The sequence below is a fragment of the Rhipicephalus microplus genome, chromosome 6, assembly GCF_043290135.1.
Source record: "Rhipicephalus microplus isolate Deutch F79 chromosome 6, USDA_Rmic, whole genome shotgun sequence".
Classification (NCBI taxonomy): domain Eukaryota; kingdom Metazoa; phylum Arthropoda; class Arachnida; order Ixodida; family Ixodidae; genus Rhipicephalus; species Rhipicephalus microplus.
This window is the reverse complement of record NC_134705.1, coordinates 20,874,656-20,892,934: the sequence shown is the minus strand read 5'-3', so window position 1 is coordinate 20,892,934 and position 18,279 is coordinate 20,874,656. Positions and strand designations below refer to the sequence as shown.

Below are 18,279 nucleotides of genomic sequence, written 5' to 3'. Positions count from 1 at the left end.
TCGGGCAAGCCTCACTGTGGAGTGCAGCACTGCGGAGTGTAGAATTTAATGCAGCAAGCAATAAATGAAATTTCTAACGAAGTTCATGTGCAGCACTTGAAAGAGAGCAAAAAGAATTTGCCAGATTCTGCGTACCGTGAGAATGAATCATATGCAAAGCATGCATCAAGAAATTCACTTTTAATGAGCATAACATTATGAGGTGGATGAATTTAGTACTCTAAATGGGGGTGGACGTAATGTACACATTCACGTATCTATATACTAATAATATTTGAGAACTGGTTGTTAATGTATGCATAATGATGCCAATAACACGAGCAATACCAGCAGCAGCTGGGATACACTGAAATCTTCTTGTAATAATTCATGATGCTGGCTAAAGCTGATTGTTTTTTCCTTTGGTGAGACAAATGTTACGAAGTGGATCAAAATTATGGGCACTAGTTGTTTACTTTGTGAGCTTATCTGTAACACCCACTACTCTAGCGTTTACTGGTTACTATATTGGGCAACTTGTGATCTACTTTACATCAGCGCTCATGTTAGAGCACAGACGCATGTTTTTTCGAAACTTAAATCTTCTATATGGTGAGATAAGGTTAATAGCACACTTAACTTTTGTTAAATTATTCGCGCAGTATTGAGCAACGCCCAACTATAGCTCGCTGAATCATGCCGATGGAGGCGGAAATGTTGTAGGCCCGTGTGCTCAGATTTGGGTGCACGTTAAAGAACCCCAGGTGGTCGAAATTTCCGGAGCCCTCCACTACGTCGTCTCTCATGATCATATGGTGGTTTTGGGACGTTAAACCCCACAAATCAATCAAGCTCGCTGAATCATGGAATTACAAATGAAATGTTTATTGCAAGGCTATATAAATGGAGTCAATAGTGGAACGACAATTCACGTTAGTACGGCATGATGCCTATGTCATAAAATTACCTATATAAAGTTTATTGCTTGGTTATAAAATTAGATAGGCAGCACTGTAACCACTATAAAAGTCCTACCCACCTTGTGCTTGCATATTGTCTTTTTCTAAAACAGTTAAAGTCCTGGCAAGTTCTTGTGGTAGAATGCCTGGCTGCGATGCAGAATGCATGTGTTCTATTCCTGCTGATATCCTGATTATAAGTGCGAAGCATTTCTCAAGGAACCACAGACACTTTGAGCATTTTGGTCCACGTATCTGTGTATTTAGCCACATATGTATCCTTATACAAAACGTAATATACACACTCTTGAGCGTATTCAAAGAAAAGCTGTTAGATTTATATTCAACAAGTACTCCAAGTTAGACTCGCCCTCAGATTTAATGCTAGCCAACAACATTCCCTTACTGCAGATGCGAAGACAAAAAGCTAGATTAGAATTTCTTGATCAACTTTTGAACAAAAAAAAAAATAGCTCTAGACCCATCCCCGTATTTGACGCCCCTTAGTAGCCGGCCCACCCGACACCACCACCCAAAGGCCTTGATCCCATATTTTGCTCGCACAGACCTACTGAAGTATTCGTACTTTCCAAGAACCATATGTGAATGGAACTGTCTTACTAATACTTGTGATGAATGAACTAACCTACCAAACAACCTTCTTCACCCTTTATTGTTTCATTTCGCAATTATTTTACTTATATGCGTATTACCACCCTGCTTGGACCTCGAGTCTGCAGTATTGAATAAATAAATAAAATATGTCTGGGCGCTGTCGTGATTGCCTCTTTAGGTTCGAGTAGATAAAAATTATTGTATGAAGATGAAATGGTTTGACGAATGTGACTATCTGGTTATTACATGAATAACATGAAAATCTTGTCGCATAGGTCGTCAAACACTTTCCTCCAGACACGTGTGGTACATACCCATATACTATGGACTGCAGTGTGCAGGTATGTGCCACGGGTAGATCAACAGTTTATGTGCACCCAGGAATGGCGAGAAGAGACATTGGTAGTTTAACTGGCACAGCATTAAGAAAGGCTGACATCATCAGCATTGACCCCATTTAATAAAAGAAAAAATTGGCAGATTTAGCGTACACTGAGAATTGACGTTATACGAAGCATGCGAAGGGAAGGTTGCTGTGTTCTAATTTTTTACCTGCGGTGGGGAAATGATGCTAAGGATATCTACAAATGTTGTACACAAGATATAGGTTAAGCATTTTGTTTGTTTTATATAACCAGTTGTTCACACATGTGTAACAGTGCCGATAGCCACATGAGTTTTAGTAACTTTAAAAGTGGTAAGCTGATTTGTAGGGCATGTGCTCGCTGTGGACACTGCTACATAAATCAACTTCAGTAGATGGCTCTTAACTACGATTGAGGTTAACCCGGCATAGCAGCTGTGTTTTACGAGTACATATGTCAGGTTTATAAAATTGCACAGCCAGCATTACAATCACAATTGACGTTTCACCAACATTGCTCGTTAGTAGTGTCTTTTTCCAAAGCAATATTAAGAAATGACGTGACTCCATGGTAGAATACTTGATTCGCATGCAGAATGCTTGGTTGTAATTCCTGCTGGAGCCCTTGTCAGGTCAAGGCTGCCAATGTCTGCTTTTTTTCTCAACACATGTTACCATGGTCTCTTCTCGCCATTCCTGGATAGATATAAACTGTCAATCACCTGTGCATATAGCCACATACATGTAGTACATACCCACCATTGGTATACGGGTACATGCCACACATGTCTGGTGAAGAGTGTTTGATGACGTACGCAAAGGGATTTTCACATTCATCTCATGACCAGCAAGTGATTGTCATCGAACCACCTTACCCTGCCTTACTAATTTTACTTCGCGAGATATCACGGCGGAGGAAATATTTACAAGGTAAAACTCCAGTTATAATAGCCGTCCGTGGGCATTGTAGTCGCAGCTTTGGCACAAAGGTAAAGCGATGAATGCAACAGCAACAAATTGAAATATCACACGAGAAATGGCAAGCAGATCGAAACGTGTCCTGCATTCCTCACGTACAATTGGTGCGTGAAATGTACTCACAGGTGCAAATAAACGTGAATAAGTGTCAGTTGTTACTTCGCTGTGTCTGAAAAGCACACCCATTTCGCAAATGGAGACTGTGCAGCGAGTGCACACCGTTGTGAACCCGGTAACTACAACGGAGTCTTTTGGGGGAAAGCCCAAGGCGCACAATTCTTTCCCCTGGACGATAAGCGCGCAAGGGTGTGAGCGTCCACCCCCTTCCCTCCGCGGGGCAAAGTACGTGGGAGATGGATGCATGAGCGCTTGTAGCCGCGTAGTGACAATCTGACGACGCACACTCACTGCGTCATCTCGCTTGTAATGCTGAAAACACGATGGTTCCCTCAATAGTTACAGCCACTGGTAAGTGTCGGATATAAACAGCGTGCTGTTTCAACGGTGAAGGAGGTGCTCCTTTGTGGTTCAGTGGCTAACGCCATGCACTCCAAAGCAAGATGTCGCCCGTTCGATTCCACGCACCAGAGAAATGCAAATGCATTTCTTTGTCGGGGCATGTCAGGCATCTGTCAATGTCCACACGCCGACAGGTGTTATCTCCGCTCTTACTCCCTCTCCCATAGCAACAGCTGTGGGCACGTGCGCTTCTCCTCGCCCCTAGAAACCAGAGAAGGTAGTGCAGATGCAGTAGTGGAGAGTGAGTGGAGAGGAGGAGCGCACTCTTGGGTTTGAGGGCACTCGCATTGTGGGAGATCGGCGTAGTTCCCGCATGTGTCAAGGCAGTGCAGAAGAGGGTAGGCGCAGTGCTTCGGCGCTCCTTCTCTCGCCCTTCGCTCTATCTCCTCCCTGAACTCTACTCTTCCGTCCGCTCGCTCGTACGTATATATAAATGGAGTGAAGTGCGCGCCTCACTCTCGACCGTTTGCTGGCTTATGAATGTCTAAATAAATGTTTATGCTACAAATCCTCGTCTTGTCATTATGTTCATCATGTAAATTACTACGGAGTGTACTCTGCAGGCAAGAAATGAATTCGCATTTCCTCACGATTCTTTTCGGGGAGGGAGGCAATTTTTTTCTGAATTAATTTTCTTTGTTGCATTTTTATATATAAAGTACGTATTGCCGCGAACCATGCATTGGGTTTATTTATTTGTGTTTTGTTTTTTCGGCCTAGCTGCGCCGGCCTGTGCTATCGCCGTTTTCACAGCGTTTCGAACAATCGCTACCACAGCGTTTCGAACAAACGCTATCGAACAACGCTTCAGGCGTTGTTCGATAGAAACAACGCTTCAAGCGTTGTTTGTTAGAAGCGCTGTTCGAACGAACAGCGTTTCTAACAAACGCTATCACGGCGTTCTCGATACAATTAGACTATTCGAGAAACCCTCGCGCCGAGGGATATAAATTCCCGCACAGCCGATGCCGCGTCATTCGATCGCCGACGCTCACTAGCGTGCCCATCGTTTTGCCGGCCGCTGCTTCGCCGCCTGTGTATTCTTTCAGTTGTTAGGGGAGCACAGGTTCGCTCCAATAAACTTGTTTTCTTTATAGACAACTGTGTCGTCCTTTGCTGCGTGACATCTGGTGGAGGTGCGGGGTACATGAACCCTAAGCCATTGCCAAGCCGACAAGCAAGCGCAACACGACAAGCACGCTAAACTCGTGTCAGCCGCCGACAGCGAGGCCTTCAGCCAGAGTTTGGACTGCTCCCGGATAAAAAAAGGAAAGAAGACGTAAAAACCACTATGATCAACGCAGGCACCATGACCAGCGCTACCAACCCTCCCGTCGTTCTGCAACAACCTCGTGAGCCCCCATCATTCCGAGGATCTCCTGGTGAAGACCCGGAAGAGTGGCTGGAGAAGCTGGAGCGCGTCCGCATCTTTAACAGATGGGATGATGAAGAAACGTTTCGTCATGTCTTCTTCTATTTGGAGGATGCAGCTCGAACGTGGTTTGAGAACCATGAAGGCTCCCTAACCGACTGGACTGTCTTTAAGAGCGAATTGCTCAAAACATTCGCTACGGTTGTGCGGAAAGAACGAGCCGCCCTTTTGTTGGAGACGCGAATGCAACACCCTAACGAAGGTGTTCTACTGTTCGCTGAGGAGATGAAGATGCTGTTCCGGAATGCTGACCCCGAAATGGCAGAAGAGAAGAGGGTGCGCTTTCTGATGCGGGGAGTTAAAGAAGAGCTCTTCGCTGTACTCATCCGCAACCCCCCTAAGACCGTCGCTGAGTTCGTCACCGAGGCTTCAATGATCGAGAGGACCTTGGATATGCGTTCGCGGCAATACGATAGACCACTCAACACCCTTTCGGTGAACCCGGTAAATGCCCCTGGATTGGCGACGGAAGACTTGCGGGAGACCATCCGCGCCGTCGTTCGCGAGGAACTGAGGAAATTGTTCCCAGCAACGCCGCAGCCCCAAGTCGCCTCCCTCACTGACGTCGTCCGCGAGGAGGTTCAGCAAGCACTGGGAAATTCCACGCTGTCGGAAGCATCTTGCGAACCACAAGCGATGACCTACTCCGCTGCTGCTCGTCGACCCCGACCCGTCCCAACCCGTTATCAAGAGGCCCCGCCGTACTGCCGCCCAATGTTGCCCGCCCGACCCCCTGTAACCCGAAACCAGGCGCCCAAGAAGACCGAGGTGTGGCGAACGCCAGATAATCGTCCGCTGTGCTACCACTGCGGAGAGGCCGACCACGTCTACCGCCGCTGCCCGTACAAGAGGCTGGGTTTGCGTGGGTTCTCCGTCGACGCACCCTGCCCGCGAGCCGGCCAGCGCCCATTTGAGATCGAAGAATACCTGTCGAACACCAGCCGTGGACCATCCCGTTTCAACCGTTCGCCGTCGCCCTACCCTTACCAATCCCCCAATCGTCGCAGCAATGCTGACTTCGCCCGTGGAAGGTCCCCCAGCCCACGAGGGGGAAACTAAAAGCAGCAACTTCTTGAGGTGAAGTTGCACAACGGCGAGAAAACGGAAACCCTCTAACGACGCAAGACCGTGATTCACGACATGCCCTCATCCCGACGACCCGACGACACCCTGACGAGACCCCCGAAAACGACGACAGCTACGCTCCGCGATGCGTACCCGAAAGGACGAAGCCTGCCGCTGAAAAGACGACGATGACGACGCATAGTGCCCGACCATCAACACGCGCAAGCCGCGATACGACGCCCCGACGCACCCGAAATTCGAGGAAAGCAGCATCCGACGTCCAGTTGTCCATCGACAGCCTTGACGTAGTCGCCCTCATCGACACGGGAGCCGACTACTCGGTCATGAGCTGGTCATTCGCGTCCAAGCTAAAGAAAGTTACGACCAGATGGGACGGTCCGCACATACGCACAGCAGGAGGCCACCTCGTGACCCCAAGTGGAATGTGCTCATCGCGCGTCACCATAGACGGCACTACGTACCTTTCGGAGTTCGTCATATTGCCTACCTGCTCCTGCGACGTAATTCTCGGAATGGACTTTTTGACGGACAATGGCGCAATAATTGATCTTCAGACCAGGTCGATAACGTTTTCTTCCGATCACTCCACGACGCCGCAGCCAAACCTCGGACACCGTGCTGCTGTAAGGATCGCCGACGATCACGTCACCCTGCCACCCCGCGCAAGCTTGATGATCGCCGTCTATTGTGAAGGTGCTGCTCCTGATGTCGACGCTATCGTGGAGACTGACCAAAGGTTGCTTCTAGACCGCGATGTGTCTGTCGCAAGAGGCATTGCGCAATTTAAGCAACGCAGATCCCACGTTTTGGTCACCAATATCACCGAGGAGTACCAGCATCTAAACAAGGGCGCTGCGATTGCGTTCCTCGAAGAAACGCAAGAAGCGAGTCAAGTGGTCGCGGTCGCCACCTTTGAACGCGCACGCGCAGATGCTTTCAGGCTGCCACATCCTTTCGACGTGAACCCGGCACTGTCGCAAGAAAATCAGGACAGATTACTGGAGTTGCTCCGTCACTACAGCGAGTGTTTTTCCTCGAACTCGAAGTTACGTCAGACACCTTTGGCGAAGCACCGGATAATAACCGAAGATGGAGCCCGACCTACCAGACAGTCACCGTACCGCGTTTCTTCACATGAGCGCGAAGCCATCCGGACTCAAGTAGATGACATGCTCAGCGACGACATAATACAGCCATCAAAAAGTCCGTGGGCTGCGCCGGTTTTACTCGTGAAGAAAAAAGATGGCACTTTAAGATTCTGCGTTGACTACCGGAGACTAAACAAAATCACCAAAAAGAATGTGTACCCCCTACCACGAATCGACGACGCCCTCGACCACCTCTGCCACGCCAAGTACTTCTCATCCATGGATCTGAAGACCGGCTACTGGCAAATTGAAGTGGACGAGAGAGACCGAGAGAAGACTGCATTTATAACCCCGGGCGGTCTATACGAGTTCAAGGTGATGCCGTTTGGGCTGCACGGCGCCCGCAACGTTTCAGAGAGTCATGGACACTGTGCTAGCAGGCCTGAAGTGGCACACTTGCCTCGTATACCTTGACGACGTTGTCGTATTCGCCCGGACTTTCGACGAACACCTCACAAGGTTTGAATCTGTACTCGAGGCCATTCGTACGTCGGGGTTTACGCTGAAGCCTGAGAAGTACCGTTTCGCGTACGAGGAACTCAAGTTCTTGGGTCACGTCGTGAATGCCGCGGGAGTCCTACCTGACCCGGCAAAAACATCAGCCATTGCGAACTTCCCAAGGCCGAAAGATAAAAAGGGTGTGCGAAGGTTTCTCGGACTGTGCGCATACTACCGGCGCTTCGTCGCAAACTTCGCACGCATTGCAGAGCCACTCACGTGCCTGACGAAAGAAAGCACCCTTTTTAGCTGGGAAAACGACCAAGAAAAGGCATTCTGCGAGCTGCAACAACGGCTGCAAAACCTGCCCATGCTCGCTCATTTCGACGAAAACGCCGAAACGGAAATGCACACGGACGCCAGTGATATCGGTTTGGGTGCCGTCCTCGTCCAAAAGCAAAGCGGTTACGAAAAGGTAATCGCCTATGCAAGCCGTGGTCTGTCGAAGGAGGAGAGAAACTACTCTGCCTCCGAGAAAGAGTGCCTGGCTATGATATGGGCCATTTCAAAATTTCGCCCATACGTCTATGGTAGACCGTTTAAGGTTGTGACAGACCATCATGCGATGTGTTGGCTCGCCAATTTGAAGGACCCCTCTGGCCGTCTTGGGCGGTGGAGCTTGCGCCTGCAAGAATTTGACGTTACAATATTCTACAAATCCGGCAGGAAACACTCCGACGCCGACTGCCTGTCCCGCGCCCCTGTCGACCCACCACCACAGGACTCCGATGAAGACAGCGCGTTCTTCGGGGTCGTGACAGAGCGACCTAGCCGCCCAGCAGCGTGCCGACCCTGACCTCCGCGCCATGATCGACTACCTCGAAGGACGCAACGTCGCCGTGCCTAGGGCGTTCAAACGCAACTTACCAGCATTCAGCCTCAAAAACTCCATCCTAGTGAAGAAGAATTTCAACCCCGGAACGAGAACGAATTATCTACTTGTCATCCCCGCAGACCTTCCTGACGAAATTTTGGAAGCGTGCCACGACGACCCGTCTTCCAGACATCTCGGAACAGCTCGCACGATTACAAAAATCAAGGCGAAATACTTCTGGCCCCGCCTTACATCCGATGTCACCCACTACGTCCGGAGCTGCCGTGACTGCCAGCAACGAAAAACACCACTAACGAGACCAGCCGGACTTCTGCAGCCGATCGCCGTCCCAACGAGGCCCTTCCAACAGATCGGAAATGGACCTTCTGGGCCCGTTCCCTACATCCCGATCAGCGAACAAATGGATTGTCGTAGCGACAGACTACATGACGCGCTACGCAGAGACCACCGCTCTTCCTAGGGGAACTGCACAAGAAGTTGCAAAGTTCTTTATTAACCAAATTGTGCTGCGACATGGAGCCCCTGAGGTCCTAATCACGGACCGCGGAACGACCTTCACTGCGGAGCTCATGGAAGGAATCTTACGCTACAGCAACACAGATCACCGAAGAACGACGGCGTACCACCCCCAAACGAACGGACTAACGGAACGGCTGAATAAGACAATCGCGGATATGCTGTCTATGTACGTCGACGTTGAACATAAGACGTGGGACGAAGTCCTCCCGTACGTCACGTTTGCGTACAACATGGCTATCCAAGAAACCACGCAGATGACACCGTTCGAGCTCGTCTACGGAAGACGGCCGACTACGATGCTCAGCGCCATGCTTCCGCACGTAGAAGACGACGACCTCAACGCCGACGTCCAAGGATACCTCCAACGTGCGGAGGAGGCCCGCCAGCTCGCTCGAGCTCGTAGAACGGACCAGCAACTGGTGGATGCCGGACGCTACAATCTCCGACGCCGAGACGCCGAGTACCATCCTGGAAATCGTGTGTGGGTTTGGACTCCGATTCGACGACGTTGACTCAGTGAGAAACATCTACGACGCTATTTCGGACCCTGCCAGATTTTACGACGTGTTGGCGAACTAACGTACGAAGTGATCCCCGATGGGGACTCCCGTACATCACGATGACGCCCGCGGCCCGAAGTCGTCCATGCGGTTCGCTTAAAACCTTTCTACGGACTATGACGAACTTTTATTTTAATTTGTGTGGACTGTCCCTTATGTTAGCATCAGGTTGATGCACTCTTAGAGAGGGTGTAATGCTGCGAACCATGCATTGGGTTTGTTTATTTGTGTTTAGTTTTTTCGGCCTGGCTGCGCCGGCCTGTGCTATCGCCGTTTTCACAACGTTTCGAACAAACGCTACTACAGCGTTTCGAACAAACGCTTCAGGCATTGTTCGATAGAAACAACGCTTCAAGCGTTGTTTGTTAGAAGCGCTGTTCGAACGAACAGCATTTCTAACAAACGCTATCACGGCGTTCTCGATACAATTCGACTATTCGAGAAACCCTCGCGCCGAGGGATATAAATTCCCGCACAGCCGATGCCGCGTCATTCGATCGCCGACGCTCACTAGCGTGCCCGTCGTTTTGCCGGCCGCTGCTTCGCCGCCTGTGTATTCTTTCAGTTAGGGGAGCACAGGTTCGCTCCAATAAACTTGTTTTCCTCATAGACAACTGTGTCGTCCTTTGCTGTGTGACAGTATACATGTACGATGAATGACCGCCACACGGACGCTGGTGGCAAAATTCTGCCCAGAGTGTCCATATAACTGCTATCATAAAACAAAAATAACATGGTCCGACGGAGACAATTCAGTTGGTGGCTCCTTGTGGCACAGAGCAGCAACCGCAAAAAAAAGAAAAGGCATTGCTACCAGCTGAGCGCAGCTGCAAAAGCTGATTAGAGATTTCATATGTGACTATTAAACATATGTTTTTGCGTGGAAAAGTTGGAGATATCTTTAGCATAATTTCTTGGTAACGTAGCACTTAATTCAAAGAACCCTAGGTGGCCGAAATTTACGGAGTCTTCCACTACGACGTCTCTCATAATCATATGGTGGTTTTGGAACGTTAAACTTCACATATCAATCAACTCAACATTGCGCTTAATAAAGAAATTGCAATTTCGCCATAAGAGAGAAGCAATGAAGGCTGCAGCAACAAATTAGAATGTCACGAGAAGAATGGCAAGCAGATCGAAATGAGCAGTGAGTTGTTCACGCGCATATGGTGCACGAAACCTACTTCGAGGTACATATGAATGCGAACCAACAAGTGTCACAGTCGTTACTTTGCCCTGTGTGAAAAGTGCGCCCTCTTCTGAAGCAGGGCTGTGCAGTAAACAAAGTGACCTTTGCGTGCCCAGTAGCTGCAATGCAATCGTTCCGGTGAACGCCCATAGAGTACAGTTCTCCCCGCCGGGAGATAAGCACGCACACACGAGTGTCTACTCGTTCTCCTGTAGGGCATAGTACGCATGGGAAATTAGTGCATGATCCCTCGTCACGACGAGCTGGTAGCCAGATGCCTCTTTGCGCTATCTGGCTGGTAATGCAGAAAACATGCTGATATTTCCCCTAGGATTGGTACCACCAGCGGCAGGTGGCGTATATAAATAGCTTGCTGTTTGAATGTTGAGGGACGTGCGTCTTTGTGGCTCAGTAGCTAATGACACGCGCTCCGAAGCGACAAGCTGCACGTTCCATTCAACAAGCCTTAAGGCATTTTTATAAGTTACTTGTTTTTTGTATATATATATATATATATATATATATATATATATATATATATATATATATATAAACCTACTGAAGTTTGTCCAATGGGCCAAACCTTCTTGGGAAGAGAAGAGACACAACTTAGCGGTTGTCTTAGTTTTATTTCCAACGGTTTCGACCGGTGAACCAGTCGAAACCGTTGGAAATAAAACTAAGACAACCGCTAAGTTGTGTCTCTTCTCTTCATAAATACCTATACATATACAGGGCATGATGATGATGACAAATGGCAACGCCTTCGGCAAAAACCAGCTGAAAATGTCCATATATTTTTTATTGTATGAAAGATTATACCATAGTCGCCTTCCAGTCATAACACCTCACTCACCCTCCATTTGAGGAAGAAGAGCTGAAGTAGGATGGATTTTTAAAATTTTCGTTTCACTAATTCTACCGCCGCATGCTTCGTCGCCAATCCCCTGTGGTGGGCAGTGCCATTTTTCTGGAATTATCATCATCATCATGAGGCTCTCGATTTTCGAAATGTTTTCGTCCAGTTCACTGTGTTCTTTCTAGTGTAGTTTGTTACCAAGGAGCGTATAAGATGAGGACTACGCCGACACAAATTTTTTGTCTCCAGTGGGGTGGACTTCTTCACTCTTATTTCTGATTTTCGGTCAACGACACTGCCGTAAAGCCAGGCCTAATAGAATTAGAGTGAACTGCGGCGTAATGCCATTCTCCACGGCTACCTTTTACTAGATGAAGGGGTTTCGGCATTCTCTGATCATGATAGAAGCGATCATGGAAGGTGAGGATTTACTCTCGTAGCTGTTTTCGGAAAATCGTGGCTGGCAAGCTGCGTGGCTTGATCTCGTCCAACAAGGCTACCATCACCAAAAGTCTTGAGACCAAGGCCGCAAGATCTGCGCCCACTGCTGCGGGAATCTGCTAGAGAGTGGCAGCATCGAGAGAGAGAGTTAAGAGGATGGTGATCAAGGCAGCACAGATGCCCCTACTATCTAAGAAAAACGCAAAGATCATACTTCGATTGAAGAATTGACTCGACGTTTCCAAGGTTGAAGTGACTGCTGTGGGTAGGGCAATAATGAAGGTGTGGCGGATTGTTGAAGCCAAAAGTGGCAGCGATGTCATATGCCTGAACTTGCAGCAGATTATAGTGGTGATTAGCACACCAGACTGGAAGAGCGCATCAAATTATACCAGAATAAAGACGATCCAGGTGGCGAGCTAAGTCCACAAATTTGATGCTTGTGAGGCTGTCCCGCATGCAACGTACGAAGAGATTATGCTGAGCGACGGTCTGGTGAGCCTGGAAAGAAAGATTGTGAATGCTAGAAACCCCTTGACCTTCGAGGGGATGAGAATCGATAATACTGGGACCATGATTGTGGTTTTCGCCAGATTGAAAGTGCTGAACTTTGTGCGTTATACGGTCCACTGTTAGTGTGGTGCTTTTTGTATCGTAAGCTGGTGGACAACTGCTATAAGTTTGCAAGGCTTGGTCATCAAGCCGACGTCTGTTGAAGTGACAAAGAAACGGTGTGCAGGAATTGTGGAGCTTCGAGCCCGGGTGATTACAATCAATGTACACTAAAATGCAAGTTGTGAGGAGGTCTGCACATAACGGCAGACAAGAACAGCAGGCAACGGCACTAGATTCCTTATGTTGTAAGAAGGAGAAAATGGTAGAAGGCAGCAGTAGCTTCCGGAAGCAATGACGGTATTGACATGGCCCGGCGCTCACCTTCACAAGAATGCAGGGGGTGCAGCCCCTGCAGACGCTCCTGTGACCAGACGCTTTCGCACTAGACACAGATTAAAATTTTGGTCCAGTGAGCGGTCCCATTCCAGAAAAAGCCCCCGCAACATAGCTGCATCTTCGTTCCGGTCGAAAAGACACTCCAGCTCCAGATGTCCAGAAGGACAGGTGTCGTTCGAGACGAGGAGGTCTTGGTGCAGGAATCAGCAACACGTCGCTACCCATTCTTGGCATACCGTGTACTTCAAGGTGCTGCGTAAAAAGTTTAATGATTGAGTGATATGTGGGGTTTAGCGTACCAAAATCACCATATGATTATGAGAGACGCCGTAGTGAAGGGCTCCATATATTTTGACCACCTGAGGTTGTTTAACGTGCACCCAAATCTGAGAGCACGGGCCTACAACAGCCCCCGCAGCCGGGATTCGATCCCGCGACCTGCGGGTCAGCAGCCGAGTACCTTAGCCACTAGACCACCGCAGCGGGCCAGCGGAAAAAGTAAAGCTGGGTGCACTGCCGGAGCATCATAGGAATAATGAGAGGCTAGTTTAACTCTAAATCTTTATGCTAAATTAATTTAAATTTATTGCTAAATTAAGCAAATGAGAGACACAATAGCTAAACTTATGGCCAAGATATCTGAAATTGTAAATCAGCTCATTGAGATTATAATGCAGTCGACTCAGTTAATGAAAATTCCCGTCGTTGAAGAATACGAGATGCAGAGTGCTGCCAAAAAGAAGTTCATAATTAGCGAGAAGGTCGAGGCCTCGTGTACACATAGGTCAGAGGTTTGAAAAATCCTGTCTTCACTCAGCGAGAGCATAAAACAGCCAAGCAAGATAGCTTCGCACAGGCAGAGTGAGAAGATAGCCATGAAGAAAAGGTACAAACAGAAGTTTTCTAAGAGAGTCGTTTCTGGAAAAGCCAGCATTGACTTTTTGCGATGTCGTTGCACCCGTCGTAGATCCCAGAGCACTGCCACTTCTGAAAATGGCTAATCTAATGCGCCAATGGTCACAGAAACACAATGGCTGCACAAAATAGTACATTCATAATCTGACAGTTGAACAGAACAAGGTTTCTTCAAAGAACAACCTGCTGCAGGACTTGATTCGCTCACAATCGGAGAGACTGCCAACATAATTTTACGAGAAACACAAACCAATAACATCATGCTACCATGCTATTGTTCTGTCATAAAAAAGAAGGAAGAGGTGTTGGCGTTCTGATAAGCAGAGAGCTGACCCACATCCAGGATGGTAATACGGGCTTGTGCAAAATCAAGCCAATCATAATAAATTACATCTTTGACTCACTTATACAGAGAACATCCTTATTCTCAGGGTATACAGCAGTCCTAAGAACTTGAGACAGCACTTCAAGACTCTTCTATCCAAGGTCTAACTGTCCAGAGAGTCCCCTCTAATTATTGCGGGCTACTTCAGTGCAGCATATCATACTTGGGGGTATCCGTAAGGCAGTTGTAGGGGGAGAACCTCTGTAGAGATGCGATCACCCTGTACGTAGTGCTAGTAAAAGGCCGGGCATTCCTAAGCAGATGTGGTAGATCGTGCACTCGAGACACGACACCGGACTTCATGTTTTTCCGAGTCAGGTTGAAGTAGAAGTCAAGGTGGAAAGTCAGAGTGAAATGGAAAGTGTCATGTAAAAGTCAAATGGTATAATCAGACTCCTTCACTATTTTAACTGGTCATGAAGCTTCATCATAACTTTAACTTTGTGTGTTGCGAGCGAAACCCACGGCGCCGTGCTGCATCACCCGTGCGGGGCATCGGGCAGACAGGAGGAAAGCTGGCTGCTGGTGCCGCGAGGCATCGATGCATAATGTCGTGGCATGCCATTGCATAGTTCTTCACCGTATGATTACTATTGCGCCTAGTGTGCTGTGCCTGAAGACCGGTAAGGATATCGTATACCTGCTGGGTACCTAGTTGTCGATCCGGTTACAAAAGAAACGGCAAAAAGTCTGAGTTCTCGCCGCCTACAGTGATCGGCAGGAAAAGTGAAAGCACGGAATGCTGCGACAAGAAACTGGTGGTTTCAAATTCATTTCCCCAAATGTGCGCGTGGCGAAAAGTACTTCTATGATAGTGACATAGTTCATGTGGAGCAGTGACTAATTCGAGGCGTTATTGTCAAGTCACCACACGACGTTCTGAAACTTTTGCCGACGCTGTGACGAGGATTTTCTACGGCTTCATGGCGTATTTGTATAGTGCAAAAAGATGCAGAGCTCGCCTGCCTACAAGCATCGACGATGTTACGACCGTCATCATTATTGAAGTTTTTCGGCCTTTGTGAACGGGACGAAAATATTTTGACGCATTCCAAGCAAGGGTGTGCTGTCAAGACGGGTTGATTTCCTCTCGGCAAAACCTGAACGAGGAGTTCGGGACTGGTTCGCGCAAAGAAAATGCACGAGCCAAGAAAGGCCATTGTGTGCTCGACTCAAGAAAGGCCATTGTGTTTGCTGCGAGCAAGGCTTTCGAAGCAGACAAGGAGGCAGTTGGGCCATTTTCGAGGTCACCAAGGATTTGGAAATCTCGGAACCAGCATGGTATTTGCAGTTCGGGCTAAAAACTGAAGTCAAACTGGTTGTGGCTGCATCTTGTGAGGAGAGGCGGAACCCCGGATATGCGCAGCTAAGCCACAGCTTTTAGCAAACAACGAGGAATGGAATGTGGGCTTGAAGGGAAGGAAAAGGCACGATCTGCTGCAGCCCTTGCGGGAGCCCGCCTAGACGATGAGGGATTAGTTGACTACTCCATCTTCCCCCTTTTTTCCATAGGATCGGCTGAATGGAGTGGCATAATTTGACGATATGCTGGCACACCACTACATTGTTCTACCTAAACACAGTCAGGCAAGTTTGACACGTGTACTGGCAGCTGGAATTTCGAACCTCACCCAACTGCCAGAAGAGTCTTGGAAACGAAGGTCAGCTAAGATCATCGGACGTGCCCGAATCTTGGTGACGTGTGCGAAGCGTTGGTGCAATGCGTTTGTGACCATATTTGAGCATCGTGTAGACTGTGCCCTCTCCTCATGCATTGTGTGGTCTTTCCTCTCCTTCCTGGGTGGAGCACCTAGACCATGGAGCGCCCTATTGGTTGAAGCTGCGTACAATGTGCCCAGGGTTGGCAACGAGGCGCTATATAAGCCGAAAACTTCCGTGTATTTGAAGTTCTACAGTTCAACAGCTCTCCTGTACGGTTCTGATCACTTGATCACCTTCTGTCTAAGTCTCTGTTACTAACCATGTAAATAAATTGTTGTCGTTATTACGAGCGCCTTATCTGACTTGTTCGACGATGGGTCCTAAGACGGGGCCCTGCTACCAAACTGAGACCCGCAGGACCCGTAGTCTCAACCACTGGATGGCAGCGGTGCGATAGCGACAACCCAGGTCGCAACCACTGGATTCAGCGGAGAGATGGCGTCAACCCAGGTAGCAACGACTCGACGACAGCGGTCAGATGCTACGACCCCATAAACTTCGAGAGGCGATTGGACGACAAAGGTCGGATGTTCCAAGCTCATTGACTCTAGAAGCAGCCAAACGGCACTTCTGGGATGATACGAGGTCATCGACTGTGAGAGGCAACCAGAAGGCACTGCTGAGATGCAGGATGCTGGAGGTATGACTGCGAGCCGGGTGAGGGCCGACATTCTCTGTTAAACTTTACCAGGCATTCACTAATGTGTGAGTAAAAGCTGGTAGGGAGAACAGCTTTTTTGGTCATTGTGTAACTGGCGTCAGGCAGACTGTGAGATAGCTTGATTAAGCTATATTCTGTCGGTGTCGGCAAGGTTAACAGTGACAGAGCTATTTTAGTCATCAGGTTAACAAATAACCTGCGTCAAGCGGATAATTGTTAGATCGGGAGATGTTACAGCACTCTATAAGTGCGAATAGAGCTAAAGCACTCGTAAGAACCCAGCGCGCTCTTTATCCAAGTGGCTGGCATAATAATGTAACATTAACCAAACAAGACCATTATGCAAGGTTTAGCTCCGTCACTGTTTTTTTTGCATAAGTATCATGTGATGGTTTAAGCGGAACATTACGCGTTAACAAAAGTAGAAGTAGGAGCGACAATTTTGACAGTTGTAAGATGCAGCTGAATCTAGTGTGAAAGTTTTGAGTCTGTCAGGGTGTGTCCTTCTAGAAACGTGAAAAAAGCGGTAACAATTAAGCTTGGGTTATAACGTGCACAAAAGCTGGCACGAAGGCGTTTTTCTTCGTGTGTTAGCGGAACTTATGCGAGAATTCCTCGTTTTGAGCTTTTCGTTGTTTTGCAAGTGTCCTGTTTAGGTGGTGGAAAAGCCTAGTGAAGGTGCCTCGAATACTGGCTTACTAGATTACCAAGTAAGTTATGTAGAGGTGGAGCTTTGCCCTCTCTCGGGGCTACTGCCTTTGTTCTCAAGGAATGGCCGCCTTCTACGTGGAAGCCTCGTTTTGTAACAGTATACGTTTGACATACGTTTCAAAAAGAGGGATACCAAATGGCAACGCTGAGTGTTTAAGTCGCTGTCCCTGACGCGATCAGCATTCTCGAGAGCTCTGAAATATTATTTTTCCTGACCTAGACGAGGACCATTCATTAGGTTTTGTTGTTGTTTTGTTGCGTTTTAGAGTTCGTTGAACTCATGGTGAGTACATTGAAGACACCATGATTCAAGGTATCAGGTTGGGTGTGCTTCCAGTACTGTTATTCTGTTTTCACTCAAACGTATTACAGCAGCCGAAGAGTTCCTCAGGGAGGAGTGCTAAGCCCTACCCTTTTCAACCTAACTCTCATTGGTCTAGTCGAGCAGCTACCTAGCACTGTAGAACTTTCTGTCTATGCTGATGACATCTGCATTTGGACATCAGGTGTGACAAGGCCTCAGCTACGCGCCCGCCTTCAGAAGGCTGCAACAACGACGTCATGCTATCTTCGTAAACAAGGCCTCGAGGTGTCCTGCGGAAAATGTGCAGTGGTAGCGTTCACGCGGAAACCAATGTCTGCTTACACTATATCGATTAATTAAGAATACATATCGTTCAGCAGAAGCCACAGGTTCTTGGGAGTCATAATAGATAGAAACCTGTCGTGGACTCCACACGTGAGCTAAGTGAAGAAGCGGCTGATCGCAACATGCGACATGTTAAAATTCCTTGCAAGAAAGAATTGGGGAGTGCCCATACCATCCATGCTACAACTGTACAGAGTGCTGTTTATCAGATTCTTACGGTACAGCTTACCTGCAATATCTAACACCGGCAAGACAAACCTGCGCGCAATTCAGAGCATTCAAGCCCAAGCACTTAAGATAT

At 48.2% G+C, this 18,279-nt stretch overlaps 1 protein-coding gene across 4 annotated transcripts in view; it reads left to right on the top strand.

The window, feature by feature from the left end:
- Positions 1–18,279, top strand: part of Plc21C (Phospholipase C at 21C) — a 685,580-nt gene that overhangs the window by 246,359 nt on the left and 420,942 nt on the right. The gene's annotated exons all lie outside the window — the stretch shown is intronic.